The following is a 21246-nucleotide window of genomic DNA, read 5'->3' on the forward strand; positions in this document are numbered from 1 at the left end:
GTACTCTTGGCTACATGGAACCCAGCATTCTTTACTATCATATCAGATACAGACTGCTTAATCTTAATTTTGCTTGTTAAAAAATATTTATCCAGATACAAAAATAAACCCACTGCAAATTACAAGTTGTCAGGGTTAAAAATCTACTCCTGTTTGTGTGGGGGAGGATAAGAGACCAGCATAGACATGAATCATTCTCAGTAATTTGAGTGTTTCCATGACATCAATGGGCACCCGTCCAGGGCTCTGTCGAAGTCTGCGAGGTACCAAAGAGGCAACACAGCCAGCAGGAGGCTGGGAGGTGGACTTTTTTTTTTCTTTTTTTTTTTTTTTTTTTTAAGGATTATGCTCCTTGTAAAGATTTCATCTGTAGCATCCACTTTTACCATCAAATAGATCGGTCCAGAGATCATGAGCGAACACATTTCATTCTGATAGTGTAAGCCTTTAACTTTATTACATCTTTTTGTTCCCAAATTCAACTATAAATCTGCCCTCAGAGCCAAAACCCCTGTTTCGGAGCAAAATAATCAGGCACTGTGGATAAAGCCCAAGCACCTTCTCAAACATAAAATCGCGATTCCTATCATTTTTTTTTTTTAAGATAAAAAGCAGCCATTTTAAAAGGGCACCTCAGTTTCTAGAAAAGAAACTATCTTTTGTGTAAATTATCCATTAAAAATTAGCTGTGGTCTTGATGTTGATTTTCTGCTTAAAATTCACTTGGAACATTTGTTTCAGACAACAAAATTTTCAAGAGCGCTGATAACACGTTTGAGTAGGATCCTTAAGTAACTATTTGTGCTCATGAACACAAAAAAGCTCCTAAATATCTGTGTTTATTCTATGTCAGGCATGGATTTTTGTCACTTATACCAACTGGCTGGCGCGGACAGTGTCTTTCCTCCTTTCTTCATTCTTCACCACCCACCTCCCCCCATCCCCACAACCACAACGGGGCTTTGAAAGAGCTGAAGATTCTATTTTTCCAATATTTAAAAGAGATAGCAGTGATGAACAAACCCGGCGCGTTCACTGCGGAATTTTCGAGACAACCCTCCGGTACTAGAATGCGACAGCCGCTGCGGATATTTTTTGGCACAAAGACAATGGTGGCAGTGCCAAGCCCCATGGCTAAAACTACTCAAAAGAGGCATAAGGGTAGCATTAATCGCTCAAGTCTTTTACTGCGTGGAGTACTGTTGTCCATATTTTTAAAACTAAAAGTACCCGTCAGTAACATTTGTTGTATGCCCATAAAGATGGGGTTGGTGGGGGGGAGGGGGGAGATTCTGAAATATACACCAGAAACAAATCTTGTCAGGCATTTGATTCATTTTTATACCTAAAAGGACCAAATGTTAAATTTTGCTGCTGGTGACGATTTGCCGTGCATGAAATGAATATGACCTAATGGAGTACACGAAGGGCTGAATGAAAGCTATAGAGAGGATTTCATAAACTAAGTCGACATATTGGCTAAACAACTTTCTTCTGCAAAAATGATGTATACAAGGGAACATGTAATACTATGTCACAATTTTTAAAATTAAACAAGGAAAACGCTGTAAATGAGCAGACACAACATCCGTCAATCAATCCTTCTGGAGACAAAGGAGATCAACATGCAGTCCCGTCTACAGAACAAGTCGGCTTCTCCAGTGAGCAAACAGTTCAGGAAGTCAACATGTGTTCTGTCCAAATCGAACCCGTCCGCTGCTAAAGCCTATATTTAAATTTGATTATTAAAAATGGCACCAAATGACAATCAATAAAGGATTCACTTGCTTCCCCTGCCCGGGAAAAACTAATATGAGCAGGAAAGGCAAGCAACTTCCAATCTTTTTTTTTTTTTTTTAAAGTCAATGTTTTGCTGATCTATTCAACAATCTTTTTATCTTGCTGTCCCAAGAAGGAGCAGGAAAATTTGCTTTTTATTTGAGGGTGATATGGTTAACAAATGTCTACAGATTTTCAAATTGAATATTTTTATATTCTTGTATTATCAGCCATTTGACTTACAATTTTTTTTCCAATATATCCATGGTATCCTATTGTAAGGGGATGGGGTGACAATGAAAATATTACATAAAGGGAAAAAAATTATCTCATAAATCCATTCCACTCATAGGGATACTTCTAAGAAGGATCACCTTTGGTAGATTACTGCCCCTGGATACACATGACACTTCCTAAGCCACCTAGAAAGAGCTAGAGACAGACTAGCAACTTATCAATACAATGCTTTCTAGAGATAAGCTCTAATAGAGACAATCCCTCTTGTGGTTGACCAGTAGGAGAATAACAGGGTCATGTTTGGTTGGGTATCCTTTCATTTGTAAAATGCCACTTTTAAAATTATACATAAACGACAGGTGTTTCACCCACTACTAAAATAGATGCATCTATATGGAAGAATATATCATCCCATGAAAAGCCTTGATGAAAAATTATCTGATGCTGCACGACAATACCAGGCAAAGCTGTTTCACTGTTAATCCTCATTCTGGGAACTGAAGAATGAGCCTTTTGTTCCCTGGCATCGGACTAGGGAACTCATCATAAACATGTTTGACTCAGAATAAATTTCTGTCCCCATCCTCAGACTCATCCTATCTCTGTTTACCCTATGACTTTCTTTATATATATGTAGAAAGTATTAGGTCATTAAACAACGACTGAAATTTTTAGTAGTTCTGAACATACACATGAGGTTATTATTCACAGTCCTTCATCATTTCCACGCCTGCCTTTTCCTTCCCTATCCAAATAAGAATAGCTGTGTCCTTACCATGTATTAACCACTGCTCAAAGCTCTACATAAAATGATTCATTCAATCTGCACAACAACCCCATAAGGCAGGTAATACAAACACCATTTTGCAGATGAGGAAACTGAGATATAGAAAGTCGCCCACAGCCACACAGGTACAAGTGACAGAGCGAGGATTCAAACCCTGGCAGTTTGTTTGCCCAGACTGTGCCCTTAGCACTATGCTATGCTGCTGGTGTTTAAACTCTGAGAAAAAAAAAAAAAGTATAAATAAACTAGAGGCCCGACACTGAAGACTCTCAAATCCCACAGCTCAAAACACTCATGAATTTGATATGAAATTAATGAAAGTGTCTTATAGGCGATGATAATTTACATTTACATGGTGTTTTATTCCTAAAAGGTCTCTAGGTACTTTGTAGCTGCACAAATGATACACATGGATTCTGTGACGTCTTACAATAAACTGCCACCATCTCCACACAGTAACGCAAAGCAACTAATTAACAAAAACATGGCAGAAAACTGCATTTCTACACCTTCTCTATGTGAAGACTATGTCTTTGTATTAAGATGTACAGAAGAGTAAAAGTAAAAATATAATTATAATACAGGACAACCCAGCATCACTCAGCATCATCTACAGAATAGTGGTCCCACAACATGCTCCAAAAACCAAAAGGGAGACTAATTAAAAGAATCTACGAACTGTTACAAGCTATTCCCCACCCACCAACAGATTTACATTGTATCTAGCATGTTAAAGGCTCTGAGAAGTACTGCAGTTGAGACATTTAATTCAGGGTTTTCTTTTTTTTAAGGAGATGGGGTCTCACTATGTTGCCCAAGGTTCTCTCAAAGTCCTGGGCTCAAGGATTCTTCTGCACTGGACTCCAGAGGAGCAGGGATCACAGGCATGAGATACCGTACTTGGCTTTCAATTTAGTTTTATACAATGTTTCCTAAACTGACTTGAGCATACATGCCTGTCCTCATCATTTTTGTGTCTATTAATACAAGAGCTGATGGCCTTTAAGAACTACTATTATTTAAAACTTAACACTAAGAATATATCAGGTTCCTATATATTTGTAGTTTTCTATCAGATAAATTATGTAGGTTCAAAAATTAAATTTTTATTTTATTTAAATTGATATGAAAACATTTTAACGATTTAATTTGCTGGTTTCCATTGGCTTATATTTCTTATGGTAATCTGTGGCCATGCAGGTGTAGCTTCATTGTTCTGACTAGCTAGTCAACTTTACTCCTGATCCCAGTTTGGAGGTGAGACTCTGGGTTTACAAAAAAACAGAAGGTGACATTATTCTTTCGATTTCAAAAATTTCAGCGAAGAGCACTGGTTCTCTCCTACAGAATCTTACGATACAGGGACAACTCTGCCTTCATCCACAGTCATTTAAAAATATACATGTAAAATAAATTTGTGCTAAAAGAATTACAACTCCATTACAGCAAATAAACTAGTCATCCAACAACCTAGGAAATCCTATAAAGACAAATAGGGGAAAAGGTAACTAACCAGGCACATAGTTTGTATGTATCAAGTGATAATGAAAAATGGGCAGTAAACCATTTTTTTCTGGAAAAGACTGGCATTAACCCTCTCTTTCACTGATGTTCTTTTAGCCCTAAAAACAGAATACTCAGTAATGGCCTATAGCTCTGGAAACTGTGAAATCCCACTGGAAATTGTGAGTTTTGGCTGCATTTCATCACTGATTCACTGATTCACCTCATCTCATCTAGGCACTGTGCTGCCTTTAACACAGTATGAGTACTGAAATCCCAGGTCGTATCTTAAGGTGCCACCAAAAGTCTTCACTTTAGGGCTCTGCTAAGTGAAGAATTTCAGATTCTATATTCAATTCTGCATAAAGCACTTATATTTGTAATGCACTATCTCACATGCAAATTTAACTTACATTATTTAAGACAACACACCCTAAAACTCATTAAATGGACATTTTAGTCCATGTTTTTATAGATGAAGTAACTCAAATTAAGGGTAACCAGCTCATATAGTTAAAAAGGCTGCACAGATATGAAGTGGCGAGGTTAGCACACAGACCTCCAGTTTCAGTATCAAGACTTTCCCACAATACGACTCCTCTGTTTGGAGTTTTCTAGATGTATTATTATCACTGCCTACTGTAGCAACAACCATTGCCTTCTCACTACTGTAATCCTCTCCCCAAATAATTTAAACTCAATTCATAAAGTCAAAGAGTTCTCAAGTTCCTTGATGGATGAAAATGTCCGAATCGATAAGCATTTTGAGTGAACATCCTCCAGTCCATCAAAAACTACCTTTTCAGTGCAGAATAAAAATATTGTCCTAGATGATTTCACATGGCCCAGACAACAATAGCCAAAATCAGCCCCTCACTTGGCATCCTGCTTAGGAGAAGTACACACATTATCAAATTAAAGCACATGAGTTTTATGCTTGATTTTCCGAACGCAGGAAAATCTTTCATTGAAAATAACACTAATTCCACAGAGTGTGCAATTAATCAACATAATCATGGGGATAACTTAGCTGTTTGGGGAGGTGTGTCAAATAACTCTTTAAGGCCACTAAAGTACCACTTGAACCACCAAAGTAATGATTTTCTGAATCAGCAATTTGTACAAGGGTCCCCTAGAGACCTGAAGGACTAAGGGCAACCCTGAAATCACTCAACTTACTTCTAATGAGTAACTTACCATTGGCTTTATGTGAATAATATCTTCACAGTGATGCCTACCCTATCTTATATTTTTACTGCAGTTTGAGTCTATGATAATTGGATATAACCAAGGCAATTAAGGACTTGTGTGGTCTTGGAAAAAACAGCATATGCATTTGAAAGTTTATTTTTTATTCAAAAGAACATAATAGTTTTTCATATAAAAATGAAAAAAAGCTCATCTTGCAATACATGCTAAAGGTGTCAAAAACAAGCAGAAATAAAATATTTTCACTGTATTTTTAGGCAGAAGGAAGACTCACGGTGAGCTGGTGGAGAAAAGCAATTGCCTCAAATTCAATTCATGGCTAAGAAACCTTGCTGATCAGAAGAATTATCAGCAAGACTTTGCCTAAAAACAGATTCCTGGGTTCTCTTCTCCATGGTATGTGAATTCAGTAGAGTCTGGCATTCTCTTTTTTTTTTTTTTTTTTTTTCTTTTTGAGACAGAGTCTCGCTCTGTTGCCCAGGCTGGAGTGCATTGGTGTGATCTCAGCTCACTGCAACCTCCACCTCCTGGGTTCAAGAGATTCTCCTGCCTCAGCCTCCCAAGTAGCTCGGACTACAGGCATATGCCACCACCCTGGCTAATTTTTGTATTTTTAGTAGAGATGGGGTTTCACCATGTTGGTCAGGCTGGTCTTGAACTCCTGACCTCAAGTATCTACCTGCTTCAGCCTCCCAAACTGCCAGGATTACAGGCGTGAGTCACTGTGCCCAGCAGATTTTTTTTTTTCTTGTAAATAAAATTCCACTGGTTATTCTGACCAGCTAGGGAGACAAGCAACCAATGTAAGTGATAGGCACAGCTCTATAGGTTACATTAGCTAAAACTCCAATAAACCTGGTAATATGATGGATAACAAAAAGTAGATTACTACTAGAAACAAACTATTTAAGCAGAGTTTTTTTAAAAGACAAGGAATTGTTGATCCCCAAGGTCATTTCAAACAGATACATTTCATGGGTTTCAGAAACCTTTCTCCAGCAGCATGCTAGGCCTTCAAAAGTGCTCATCTCCAATAATGAAGGCTGTTTTTTTTTTTTAAAGAAATCAATTTTACATTGCCAAATTGATTCCTCTAATAAACAACAGTATCCCAAATATGAGAATCCTGGAGTTTTGTTAAGGTTGCTTCTCATTGATCAGATCCACTGGCCCACTGCTCTGAAAGTATCTCTCTTCTATCTCAAGAGTGGACGTCACCTTTAGAATACAGGATCCAACTCTAGTGAACCTCACCTGGTTCATTCATTTAAAAGGGCCCTTCTGCCCCTTCTCTGACTGTCCACGTTCCGTGGAGGCATGACAAGTCCACAGTGAGGGAGAGAATTCAGTCCTTCCCCTTTCATTGGAGGAGATGGGTGACATTTCTGGCCGAATGTAATAGAGACAACATCATCTGGGCAAGACTTTGTTGCCTGGCTCAATATTTTGGAATTTATTGGCAAATCTGAAGGAAATCAGCAGCCACATTTCACCACACAAATCACTTTTAATCATAAATTATTTGCTGCTCATTTAACTGAATGTTCCACTAGAGTCTTAGCAACAGTAAATGTAGAAGATAAAAATGATAGAACTCTAAATAAGCCACAGTGGGATGGAAAAAAGAGGAAAAGGTTTAGTATTTTATTTGTTATAGAGTAATCTACATAGGCACTTAGTTGTCTATATAGAAAAATTGTGTATTTAAGGACCACGGTACATAGGTGATGGCCTTAATTTTCCAGCTAAGTTTACAATGAACACGAATGTAATAGTGTTCATCTCTTAAACCACACACATTGGATATGATACTCAAAACTACATCAAAAGAATGGGGGGGCATGACAATGTTATATATGGTATATAGATAGATATAATACATACATATATACACACATATATAAGTGACATTTTTAACCCCAGACCGAAGATAATCCAGCTGCCATGTGTGTAGCTATCTGTAATATATTAAATGACCATTTCTCTAGCCTTAGCACCGAATACAATTGACCTATATCCCCTAAACATGAACTACTGAGAGAACCTGGAGGGGAGTGGGAGTAACAGCCCAGAATTCAAAACACATTCCAAGGAAGACAAAGAGTAGGAAGATTGCTAACCATTATATTTATAGAAGAATGATGTTTTCCAGCCAAGCCTGCTCTTCAAGATCAACTTCAAGAGAATGGGCCCATAATAATAACCAAACTGCCAGATATGCAGGGCCACACTCTCCAGAGTCCAACCAGCCTGCAGCACTAGTTATTGCTCAAGGAAGGGGAAGGTTGGTAGACGAATGGTCCCACAATGAGATATTTAAGAGAAGCCTCCCAATGACTGAACCTAGGAGCACGACTCAATCAAGACAGGAAGGTGAGGAGGACAAGAAGGAAGAGGAGAGGCAGAGGGAAGGATGAGAGGGAGGAGAAAGAGAAAAGAGAAAGCAGACAAGGAGTAGCCAGAAGAATGATCTCATCCTATAAAAAGTAAGCAAGAAAATAAAATGCATTACATATAATATGTTTACAGACTACAATTTTTAATCCTGAAACTTGCAAAAACTGTCATCTGAATAGTGGTGAATGAGGCCTAAAAAACATAAAATAGGGAAAGTAATATTTGTTGGGTACTTTCTGTGTACTATGTGCTGGATGCAAGAGAGTCAACAATGGGCATTATTCTCAAGGAGGTAAGAGTTCAGATGACTAAAATACCAGGTGTAACACAATGCTATCCATCAGTAAGGGATATAATGGGAACCCAGAGAAGCATCAAGAAAGAGCATCCAATACAACCTCATTGAAGACAAGGTGGTAACAGGAGAGATATGTATGTGAGATTTCATGCAAGTTGACATTCTAACGGAGGTAATAAGGACTTAATATTTGTTAGAATGCAATTCTTAGTTATTTGACAATGTTAAATCAAAATAAGTAAACACTAATAAGTAAAAGTTTATATAATTTATCCAAAACAAATTTTTAAGGTAACTGGAACCTAAAATTGGAGGAAAAACTGGAAGAAAAAATTAAAAAAAAAAAAACCTGTAGATGACACTTCTGCCCTTCCGCAGCTCTAAGTTCTCTGTTCACTCCATGGCTGGTTTGGAAGTTTTTATGGCTTTTGCTTACAAATTAGAGAAATTTGCAATATAAGACAAAAGAACTATAAAAATCTAAACTGCCTTCTCTGTACAACAAATACCAAACTGACTCAACCAAGTCACTTAATTTCAGAGATACACAGAAATCACCTACACAAATTAAATTATTATAAAGACTTTGATGGAGCCTTGTCAACAAAAATTGTTGCCATTTTTGTTTTTTGTTTTTGGGACGGAGTCTCGCTCTGTGGCCCAGGCTGGAACCCAGTGGTGCAATCTCGACTCACTGCAAGCTCCGCCTCCCAGGTTCACACCATTCTCCTGCCTCAGCCTCCTTAGTAGCTGGGACTACAGGTGCCCGCCACCGCGCCTGGCTAATTTTTGCATTTTTAGTAGAAACGGGGTTTCACGTGTTAGCCAGGATGGTCTCGATCTCCTGACCTCATGATCTGCCAGTGTTGGCCTCCAAAAGTGCTGGGATTACAGGCGTGAGCCACCCACCGCGCCCGGCCTAATTGTTGCCATTTTTAAAAGACATACTCGTTACCCAGAGCCCTGGCCGTCACTACCAGGACCCAAGGATGCTCTCCACCCAGGCGATGGCAGAGGGGCTGGCACTCTTCCTCTGTAATTGCCCTTGTATAGTTTATTCCTGTGTCCTGGGAGTAAAGAGACCATCAGTGATTTGTTCCTTTAACATCTCGTACTCTATAAACAACAACTGCAAAAGCAAAACAAAACAAAAAAGATTTTACTCAAACTGCCATTCTCAATGTCTGCAAGTGAGCATAGCTTAATATGGTTTGCAAGGAAACCAAAAATGCCTTTATAAAGCATTATGATGTAAACGTACTCATTTTCCTCGGCGAAGCAAGTGAAAACTATCTACCAACCAAAACAGGAATTTTTCTACTAGGAATTACCTACCACATCCATTACAGACAAATAGTCATATTTCAAAATTTCAATGGCTTATCTATCCCCTTTTAAGTTCTATTCCCAACTTAGTCCAACAAGAATACTCTCAAATATAATCAAGCCAAGGGGAATATGAAAGCAATGAAAATATGATTAATTGTGATATGCAAGCAACCACTTCAAAAACTCAAGACTATTACAAACGTTGCATGTTATTTGAACTATCAGGACTATCTATTTAGCAAAAACACACCCAAAACAAAACCTCACCTTTATTTCCAAATAAAAACAAATTAACTGCCATGCTCAGTATTAAGCTAAAACTTTATAATCATGGTAAATATCTGATCAGTTATATAAAAATAAAATGAAACAAAACAAAAAACAAAAAAAAACCCAACCTTGAAAAGTAAAGAACCTCACACACCAGTCAGTTTCTATCTGAGGAGCCAGCAGAGGGCGCACATGCCCCAACAAGAGCCGGCTATGGCCTGGCACTCCCCAAACTTATTTAGTACTAAGTCTCACCAAATCTGTATGGGGGAGGAGGGGTACAGTTGGCCAATCAGTGGCATTGATAAAACTAACGTGCTCAATTTAGGATCGGTAAGAAATATACACAAGTACACTTTAGTATTAAATACTGACTTTAACAGACGTTTCTTAGCTGCTCCATGGAAAGTTGTTCATCAAAAAGATTTGTACAGAAGTGAGCTTCTGTCAGTTTTCAAAGTCACAGTAGATTTTATTGCCCCATCCGACCTGTATGAGGACTTATTTGTAATGCATGAATTTAATAGAAGTAAATTAAATATTAAATTTCTCACATAACACATATTTTTGTAAGTATACTGAATTACCCTAGGCAAAGTCTCTTTTAGTGTGTATATATTTCTGTGTGTCTTATACAAATCTATGAATTAACTTTTGTGACCCTAGAGCAATCAAATATGTAGCATTTAATGGATAAATTGAGATATGTAAGTTCTTTATTTTCCCACTGGTTTGTGTTTGATTGTTTATTTGCGAATTGTCTATTCTGTGTCTCTGTATCACAGTATTTGCTTTGGGGTTACAGTAGTTATACCAGAAGAGTACCCCACAGCTATGTATGTGCACATACATACAGGTAGGTCACTGTTTATTGTTTTAAAGAAGTTTTCCTATAAATGCAAAAGTCTCAAATTGTTCCTAGTACTTTCTAAGCTTGTTGAAACAATAACACAAATTGAAAAAAAAAATAGTTCATAAAAGCACCAAATTAAAATGAACAAAGACGATATTATTTACTTTTACAGATAACAATTAAATAATCCACAACATATTCGATCTCTAATTTCAAATAGGTTAGAATGAATGGAAGGCCTGCCCCTAAGTTTCAAGCTAGAAAGCCTGATAGGATAATTAGCTGCCACTGTCCCTCCACCTAAATGATCTTAGCCAAAAAGCTAAGAAGCGATTCCTAAATGATTATTTCAACCTCACCTCTCTATTCACCAAACAAAAACAAACAAGCCAAGTAACATATCTATCTATCTATCTATCTATCTATCTATCTATCTATATTTTAGCATTCTTCATAAACTTGAGAGAACTTAATTTATAGACTCTAAAAACCAGGTGGCCTATGTTACACATAGGTCACAATAAATAATATGCCTCCTTTGGCCAATGTGGCTAACACCATTTCTGCCTAAGTTAAAATGACGATGTTTCATTATTCCCAAGCTCTCAGTTCTGAAATGTTTGCACAATCTGTTAAGTCCAGGGAAATTTAAATGATTTTGACATGCAGCCTGCTAAGGCCAGTGACGGGGATAATGCCTCTTTACGTGGGCAAAATTTTGTGGCATATAGGTCACTCTCTTAAGGGGAATCAACTGTGTGTCTCTTCTTTGCATTTCCACCACAATCCTTCATCCTGCAGCCTGGAGCTGAGAGTGAAATGCAAGAAAGGAGCCGAGTGCTCAAAGCAAAAATCTGCTTCCAGGACAATCCATTATATCTGACAAGTTAAATGTTCCATGGTAGGCCATATGGCATCAGAGCAGGCCCGACGATGGAAGAGGGGAACTCAGCAAATGCATCACAATTAAGGAGTTTGGCTACAGACTTTACTTTGAATTACTTATTTTGTTTTATCAAAGTTTAAATGCAGTCCCCCACATTTTCAACTGAATTCCTTTGATGAGACCATTTTTCAAGAAGCATCACAATTTCTTTTCTCATCCCATTACTGTGGGCCCTTAAATCTATCTATAGGTGAAGGTAGACATGGCCATTTTTACCAAATGGAGTTTCAAAGAAGAGGACCTGTAGCTGCATTTTTAAAATGTCTTCAAGACAAATACTATGTAAGCCCTATCTGCTCACTAGATTAGGATATGTAAATGAAAGTGATCATTGGATTGGGGCATTTAAATGAAACTGATAGAACATTAAGTGAAACCAGTTTTCAATATTAAGTCTAAAAAATCTTAAAAGAACTGACATATTCCTGTTTCTTCTGTGGTTTACTTATTATCTATCAAATGAATGAATGGACTGGACTGACTCTGTTGAATTTATCTCCTCCTAGCATGGCACCAAAAAGGAACTCTGTACATCCTGCTAGTACCATGTCCCAGAGACAAGTTTTATAAGCTCCCTAAGACACTCTGATGATTAAAACTAAGTTGCCTAAAATAATATTTGTCATTAGGGACAATGTAATGTAAAGATTGGTACTGAATCAAGATATGCATTTATTACATTAAGGCAGGGGAAGATAAAATTGATAAAATCATTGAAATAGTTAATATTACGCTACAGCATGTTACTCTTCTTTTAAATTAAAAACAAATGTTTTTATTTCTCCCAAAGAATTCTCAGGGGAGATCTGCACCTATAATAAAAACTGAAACAGCATTCAGTAGAAGTATCCAAACTCATCTGCTCCAAAGGTAATTTTATCAACTCCTTTACTTCCTGAGGATGATTTTCTTGAGCAAATTTTTGTGTATATGTGTATGTGTGTGTGTGTGTGTGTGTGTAGTAATAGGTAGATTCTAAACAATAATGATTATCGTTAAGGAATTCACACTGGTTTGCAAACATGAAATTCATAATGATTAAGAGAAACATGCACGCATTTTTCCGAAAGAGAAAATGTTAAGACTCGTTTCCCTAAACTATTTTTCACTCTCTATTTCTCCAGAGGGTCACTATTTCCCTCAAATGCACCCGCTTCTGCCTTAATTAAGGATAACATTGTTTCAATGAGCCTGTATATACTTTATAAGAATGAGTCATTTTGCTTTATGTTGAAACTTATGAACAGATTTTTTTCTGGTGGTCTTAAAGTTATCATTTGTTAATCTAATGTAATGTTATATTTGCATCTCCCTTATTTTTAAATATGAGATGATTTACTGAATTATAAAAGACGGTATGTGGGATATGAATTGGTCGTTTGCATCCTGTATCAACAATCAATTGTTAAGAACTGTTATGATGTCTTATATTTTATTAAATGCTTTTCAACATACATGCTCAAATGAGCTTCCTCATAATCCTGTTAGGTAGATATAACAATTATCATTTATACTTTCATTCTGGATGTGAGAAAAAAGGGATAGTTGGTGGTTAATTTATTTGCCTTAGAGTACACAGCTATGAAAGAGAAGAGTCCCATCTTTTGCCCAGGCCTACCTAAATGTCGGCATTATATTTTATCATGCCATACGTGAGGAAGCAGGGCCATTAAAAAGATGCAGTTTTACTTACATGTAAGTTCACAGATTATGCATTTTTACTTTTTATCTAAGAAAAGTAGTCAAATGTTTTGGTGTGTGTTAGTGCCCAGTTGGAAAAAGGACACACCTGGCACATAATTACACTTGCCCACACACAAACATACATACACGTTTATAAAATGTAGCCACATACACCTCAGCACCAACAGAGTGCATTGGGCCATTGTGTACTGTAGATCCTATTTCTGTGTATCCAGGTCCACACTTTTATTACTAATCAAAATGTCCAGATGGTAAAATAACACCTGATCCGAGGGGCTTTTAAGTACAGTAATTGTCAATGCTCAACTCCTACCTTGTTAACAAATTGGAAAATTTGGCCTACACTGAGTTTTACACATACTGTTTCCAAACCATCAGTAAAATGTAGTTAAAACTTTAATAATGTGGACAGAAAATGCCAAACTCTTTTGCAAGAAAAAAAAAAAAAGTAAGATCTGACATTCAAATCATTACCACGGTAAGAAAGCTTGTGGAATCCAACAGAAGGAATGTCATATCATAGCAATACAATTGGGTTTTATCAGCAAGAAACCTATAGCAGAGGGGAAGAATGATGTTAGAGCTACTCAACATCCAACCATTTCATGAGGCCCTTTCTTTACATTTTTTGTTTTGCAGGTTCACTAAATGATAAACAATTCTTAAAATATATTTTGTCTTGTCAAGTGTTTCTTCATTTGAATATATGGATACAGATCTTAATCATAAAGCAAAACCTTTATTATCTTATAGAGTTTTTAAAGATATAGATTCCAGAGCGACCCCTGAAATTCAGGTTAGGCAGTGGCTCATGAGTAATATACTTAGGGAAATCACAAATGCTTTAAAAATGTTTAAGCAGTTACTTCCTAATCCTAAGTGGATTCTTTTTTCTCAAGCAAACATTTTTGCAAATATTTAGGTTGCTTTGATACGCAAATGTTCTCCCAAACATTTCCACCAGCCAGCCATTGAAATCTCTCCACAGACCCCAACCAATGGGAAAGTTTGCAAGGGAAATAGGAGAAGCGACTGAACGGGAATACTGGCAGGAACACTGGCTTCGCTGCCCACAAACAAATGTTGATTTTGTTGCAACACCTGAAACACAACCTCTGGGTGTCTTCGTGGAACCCCTCCTTTAAAATTCTCAGTCATGGGGTTGTAATTCTCATTGACTGAAGCAGTATCTCCTAGGGGAGGTAAAACTGATCACCCACGGGTTTCCTATTTCAGAGTTCAATAACTCCAGTAAATGTGGTTTGCTGCTGGACAGTGAAAATCCCATCACTTTAAAAAGAAAATGCCCACAAGAATTAACATGTGCAAAACAGGAAATGGACAAAGCAACAAACAATGCCATGACAAAGGTCCCCAAAAGCCTTACAGGTACAATAAAGGACAACACTTTCAAAAATGTTCCCCTAAAGGAATACGCCAGTGCAGAAGACGTCTCTAAAGTCATCTTTATCATCAGCTCAAGAAATAATTCATGAAAATGAAGGTTTTCTAGAAATAAAAACGAGAAGGCGGCACATTCCAAACTAACTTGTCAACACAGCCTGATTGCAGTTATTATGTGTAAAAACAATCTCCAATCCTCCCCTTCCCTTCCACACACTACTCCAAAAACATCTTCTAAACCTGCTTTTGGAAATAATGGGATTCCTTGATCACAGGACAACGAATCACCCTGAAGTTCTTCTCCAGTTGACTCCGTCACATAAGCCACCAGGGCTAACCACACTGACAATAAAAGCAAGTCCCAGGATTCTGGTGGCTAATACCACACCAGGCATTACTTGGGAAGTTATGAGTTGGTATACAACTCATAACTTGAATTTGGTGGGAGGAGAAAACTAACAGCGAATTTATCAAAGTGGAACATTCAGCATTATAAAATTACAAGGATCTGCTTCTCGGCGACTAACCTGCTTTTTCACTTCTGCCATCACTTCCTCATTTACACATATTAGAACTTGGTCAATGATTTCATCAGATGTGGTTTTGACAATAACAGCAAAGTGCCTAAAGCCACAGATTTTAAATGAGCCCCAAATTCAGATTTGAGGGGAAAAAGAACCAATCACAGCACGAAGCGCTTTAAAAGAAAAAAAAAAAAAGAGAGACATTATCTTGAGCAGTTATTCTGCACTTAGTTGTTCTGTGTGAAAAGAAAATAAAAAAGCTCTATAAAATGTCAGAATTAACCTATCGTTTCAGACTGCTTACAGGTGAAATTCTACCATCTGGATGGGCAGTTTGCCCACACACAAAAAAGAAATAAACTAAAAGGAAAAAAAAAGTAAAACCCTCTTTTGCCTGCTATTTCACCACAATAGATTTTACAGGAGAGAGGACAGAGCCACCATAATTTTCAGACATGGACACACACACATTTACACACATGCCTGTGTACACACACACATGTTCATGTAGAAACTGTGACAAAATAAAGGTTGGAAGAAGCAAGGGATTGAAATAAAATTCTGTTTCTTGGAGCTCCAAGAGTTTAATAAGGAGTGAAAACCTAGTCATTCTTAATCACATAAAAGGGAAAAGAGATTTATTTTAAATTTTTCATTACATAACTGATGATTCTTTCTGTTTTATCGAAATACTCTAAAAAATAAGGCCCCGATATCAAAGTTTCTCTCTTCCCTTAACAAGGCGTATTTATAATCTTTTATTTATGCTGGGCTAGCAACTTTGGGAATTACAATTTAACTTTAAATAAACAGGAAACTGCATCTTAGGAACTCTCAGAAGTCATTTTATTCATCTGAGAGTGAAAATGCCTATAAACGTTATAATTTGTAAAGAAATACACTTCTATTTTCCCTTTTTCTTAATCATTATACAAACCTTTTACTAAAACACCTGCCTCAGCAAAAAGACCCGTTTTAATCATCATCATTTTTTAACCTAAATATCAAATAGAAAATGAAGTCAGAACTCTGTTTAAGTTTTTCTTTCTAACCTTGAGGGCCAGATAGAACTTTCAGTTTAACTTCAGGCTTGTCTGTCAAACATGGTACCAGGTTGGTATAAGTGTTTATTTGCCAACCTAAAGTTCCACATTTTGAAAGCAACACACAGATGCTTTCATAAATTAATAGCTCTCTGTGTTAAATATTTGTCGATATCTCTAGTGTGGGGTTTCTGGGTTTCCATTTTGATTGTAGAGTGTCTCCTAAAATTACATTTGAAGAACAACACTAAACCAGAAGTGTTGAGTGAGAGGATTATGGGCACATTCTCAAACTCTGACACTAAACCACAAAGGGAACAGATTAAAAAGAAAAAGCACACACACACACACACACAAACGCACTATCATCCAAAAAAAAAAAAAAAAAAAACCCACCCTGAATAGAGAAATCGAATACTTGCTTTTCTTTCGACCTTATGGGTAGCACGCCGAGGGAGGCACCAGAAGATCTAAGCCCAAATACGTGACGAAGAGTCGCCAGAAAGCATGTGGATGAATAAACTGTTGTGGCGTGAATCTGCCAGCCAGAGGACAGAACACAACATGCTGGGGCTTGGCTGTCCTAACATGTTTTACTATGTACATTTAAATAGTCTTGAAAGGGAAAAAGAAAGAAGGGAAAAGGTGGAGGGTTTGGGTTTTTTTTTAATATTAAAAAAAAGTTTGCCAGAAATTCTCATACTTGGGTCACAAATAAAAGTACTTTCCTATTATTTAAAAAAAAAAAGAGAGAATCTAGTTCTTAGGCTAACACTCATCACATGTTTCCTATGATGGAAATTTAGGGGGGTGGTTTAAAGAGTTAAAGACTCCCTACCATTAATTTGCATCTGGTGCTTTTAGTGTGTGTGTGTGTTTTTTTCTTCCCTGAAAAGTTGGCAGAGCCGCCGATTTTCCATAATGCAAGCATTTGGGAATTGTGAGCGGAATGAAACCGATCCAATCTCCTGACTGCGACATGAATTTTCATTAATTACAACCTTGTCAGCAAAAGCATTATCAAAGCTGAATATGAAAATGCTAATGAGTCCTCATTTGCATATTTTTCTTTGTTGGAATGTCATTAATTATTACATTTTATGATGATGAATGCAGCTGTCGAAGCTCTCCGATGCATAATTAGCCATCAGAATGCCAGGAGCGGATCAGCATTTTTGGGTGGAAAAAAAACAAATTTCACTTCCACTCTCCCCCATCCCAATACCACCAAACACACACACACACGCGCGCGCACGCACACACACACACGCACACACAGACTCAGAGCCCTGATGATGACAGTCCTGAGGCCGGACTTTGGGGGAAGTTGAAAAGAGCTAGGTTAAAGCAAATTTATTTTTGCCTTAAAATTATTTTGTTTTTAGCCGATAACAGTCTTATACAATAGAAGCAGTTCTTAATAAAAAAAAATCATTATTCCAGCTTAATTAATGCCACGCTTAATTATAACACCATGATGTCAGCGGTTTTAATTAAGTATTGGCTCCGTTACAAAAAAAACTCCTCACTGCAGTAAGAGTCACAATACACAGAGTTGTGCAAATCATTTATGTGATATTTTGGTCTTTTGTGGTTCACAAACTATTCAGATATTAACAGGCAGCATTGAAACTCCACGCACACACGCGTGCGCAGGAGAGGCACGCGCGTGCACACACACACACAAAATCAAGCAAAGGGGAAAAACTGTACTTTCCTCCTACATTACTTGGATAGACTTTAGAGCTTACCTACTTGACCACTTTTTTGAGCTAAAGTGTAAGTGAAGATGACAAAACATAGCTCATCCTCTCTCAGCCTCTGGGAACGGTGTTTATAAGTAAAAAAAGAAAAACAACACAGAGCAGATGGGACCATTACACATGACCAAACCAATCAATCACAGATGAAGGGCCCAGGTGCAGCGCAGCCGTGCAACAACGCACCATTTCACAGTCTGTCAGACACACACACACAGTCGTCCATGAGTGACCCTCCTCAGCTCCCCCCGGACCTCATCTGGGGCACTGCGCCCCTCTCGCCTGCCTACACTCCAACTGACATCTTCATAATCGCCCTGTCTTTCTATCTGCTTTGGCTCCTGTAAAGAGAGGAGGATGGAAGGGGTGGTGACTGGGAGGAAGGGGGGATGGGAGGGGAGATGAGGACAGGGGCTCACATCATTGTCACTTATGAGGAGTCCAGTCTTCCTCCTTCTGCCATCCCCATGGACCCTCCCTCCCCAACCACCATCAGAATCACTTCTCTAACCATCATTATGCTCATTAATTTTTAAGGGTGACTGCTTGGCTGCGGCACCCCAACTGTCTGCCATTAGAAATAGAAATTTTGTTTGTGAGTTTCTTGCCTGTGAGGAAACAAGATGTGTGTCACTCGACAAAGTCATGATTAGACGGAAATGTTAGAAATTAATTAATTGGAAGTGGGTAGGAAGACTTTTCTTAGCCCCCTCCAAATTAGTTAAAATGAGACTCTAGTTACCCACAAGCTTCCAAGGAACCAGCTCTGTCTCAAGATTTTGTGTCTTAAATAAATTCCACAGCCTTTGGCATCCTATATCACAAACTCATCCAGGAATCACTGAACCCAAATGAAACTGTACATTTGCAAGGGTCACAAGCTTACACTGGCAACATAACTGAAACACCAACTTAAACACAAAGTTAGGGACAGGCTTCCTGCTTTAAACTCAGAATTCCTAACTCACAGCCTAACTTTCTATGGCTTTCAGCTTTCCTTTCTTTAAAACAAAACAAACACAAAGCACAAAAATACCAAACAACAACTGAGGGGGGAGCGGAGAAAGACAGTAACCAACAGAATCAGAATGACAATATACAGCACTGAGGCCCACCTACTCCATTTGGAAAAAAAACCTCATCACACCACATCAGAAAAAAATAGATTGGTTTTATTGATCCAATGAATTATTTAATCATGTCTTCTTTCTTAAGTCTAGGTAATTTATAACAGTTTTTGAGATCTTTTGATACAGTACAAATATTATAAAACGATCAGCTCTATTTACTCAAAATACTGAATATGGACACTTTCCGAAGCTTTAGGAGATGCCTGCTCATTCGAAGAGTGATTGAATGCTCTCGACAATTTAGAATTTATTTTGCCTATTTGGAGATGAGGAGGTTAGGAAAGCACTCAAACCCTCCAAAGAACAACTATATGGCCGCAAAATAGCTTAAAGGATTTATGTTCCAAAATGCTCGTGACATTTTAGGAATTACTGAAAATTTACACTAAGAACAAGAAAAAGTTTAATCAAAATAGACCACACAATCCAGCCACTTTAAGGATTAAGTCAAGTTGTCATTTATGTGAAGCTTCATGTAATGGTAGAAAAATTGAAATAGAGTACAGGCTAAGTTGGGTAAGAAAGTGTCCTACCTAAAATCTGCATGCCATTCCATTTACAGGCAAAGGCAATTTTACAGAACACTAGGCAGACTGGATTCGTTGAAATGAAAGCTTTGTCTCTTAGCATGGGCCCTACCATCAATTCAAACATGTTCTCAAAATGGTTTGATGATGCACTTGTTTTTGGCTTTTCTTTTCTTTTGAGGATTCAGGATGCTTCCCCCATCTCTTCACCAATGAATTTGTCCTTTGGAAACTTCTAAGTATTGAATGAATCTTTCCGTTCCCCCGTGGATCCTATAATTTTTATGCTTAGTCCTTGTTAGCAAGGAACCTCATATCTGAAGTCAAGAAAAAAAAAACAAAAACAAAAAACAGAAAACATATTAACGTCTTCCATAGCTATGTGGGAAAGGATCACCTTGTGTTCTGAATGTGTATATCTTTTCTTCACGAAACAGACTCTACACATTTGCATTAATAAATTTCTATTTTCAAGCTCAACAGAAATTGCAGTACAAAAAGCAGATGTGTACGTTGGGCTCTTTCAAATTAAATTTCCAAAAGCAGAGCCTATTCTAGCTCAAGATCAAAGGAACTAAAACACGATCTCCTCCCCCTTCCAATATAATTACAGAGATTTCATTTCTTTTGTTACAATGAGCACAACAGGTAAATCTTAAACCTGAAGGATAATGATCAGGTGCTACAGCTCAGCTTTGCTGGGTTGCTGAATCGCTCTGCTCAGTGCCCCTGCTGTTTAAACTATCACTCTACAGGAAGATGGGAAATGCCTAGTGCTCTACTTTATTCTTGGAGATTTGTTTGCTTTTCCACATCAAGACTACACAGAATAGTTCTGAGATGAATACAACCCATTTTACAGCAGACTTTAAAGAAGGGACATGTCCATCCTAAAACAGACACCAAGGGGGGAAAAAAAAAACATATACACACACACACACATTTTCGTACATATGTTTTATTGGCAGGCTACCTAAAAACCCTTTTGGAAGGATATGGGGTATAAATAATAAATAAGTGAGAACTGACATGATTGTGAAATGTCATATCCTGGCAGTCCTATAAAAGGACAAGACCCTAGGGAGGCAGAAGAAAGAGATGCAGTCACAGATCATCCAAAACTGAGGTTCGAAAGAAAATCTGTTCCACTTTGGAATGATTAGTATCATCTATTTCTTTGGGGAAGACAGGTAAAGAGAGAACCAAATTTAAGTCAACGCCCAAAAAAAGAGTGAACTTTGGGCAAGCACCCCCTCTAGGCTTAAACATCCTTGAGAGCAACTGCATTCTACATTTGTATTTCCATCTCCCTTTTAAAATTCTTGGTACCTCATTTCATCCTTTGCTGCCCATAGGCATCTGTTCCCCTCTATCTGCCATTTAGAAAAACTCTGCTTAAATTCCTTGTGCATCTGTCCCTTGCTTAGTGTATATTTGTGATGTTTAAATATGGTGCTTGATATTAGAGCAGGCTTGCATGTAAATACAAACACTTTTCTAACCCAGAAAAATATTTCAATGCCCTCTCCCCTAAAGACAATACACA

The 21246-nt window shown here is 37.7% G+C and overlaps 1 protein-coding gene across 21 annotated transcripts in view; it reads right to left on the minus strand.

Annotated features, from left to right (window-relative positions):
• Positions 1-21246, minus strand: part of TCF4 (transcription factor 4) — a 369074-nt gene that overhangs the window by 183072 nt on the left and 164756 nt on the right. For 2 of the 21 annotated variants that reach the window (XM_033238321.1, XM_033238289.1), the window contains exon 1: positions 16706-17010. The exons of 16 other annotated variants lie outside the window; for them this stretch is intronic. The gene's annotated coding sequence lies outside the window, so the exon portion shown is untranslated. Of the gene's footprint in view, positions 1-16679; positions 17042-21246 lie in introns of those variants that run through there. 3 more of the 21 variants (XM_033238280.1, XM_033238298.1, XM_033238307.1) reach the window with 3 other exon arrangements.

The sequence above is a fragment of the Trachypithecus francoisi genome, unplaced genomic scaffold (genome assembly GCF_009764315.1).
Source record: "Trachypithecus francoisi isolate TF-2019V2 unplaced genomic scaffold, Tfra_2.0 Contig01474, whole genome shotgun sequence".
Lineage (NCBI taxonomy): Eukaryota > Metazoa > Chordata > Mammalia > Primates > Cercopithecidae > Trachypithecus > Trachypithecus francoisi.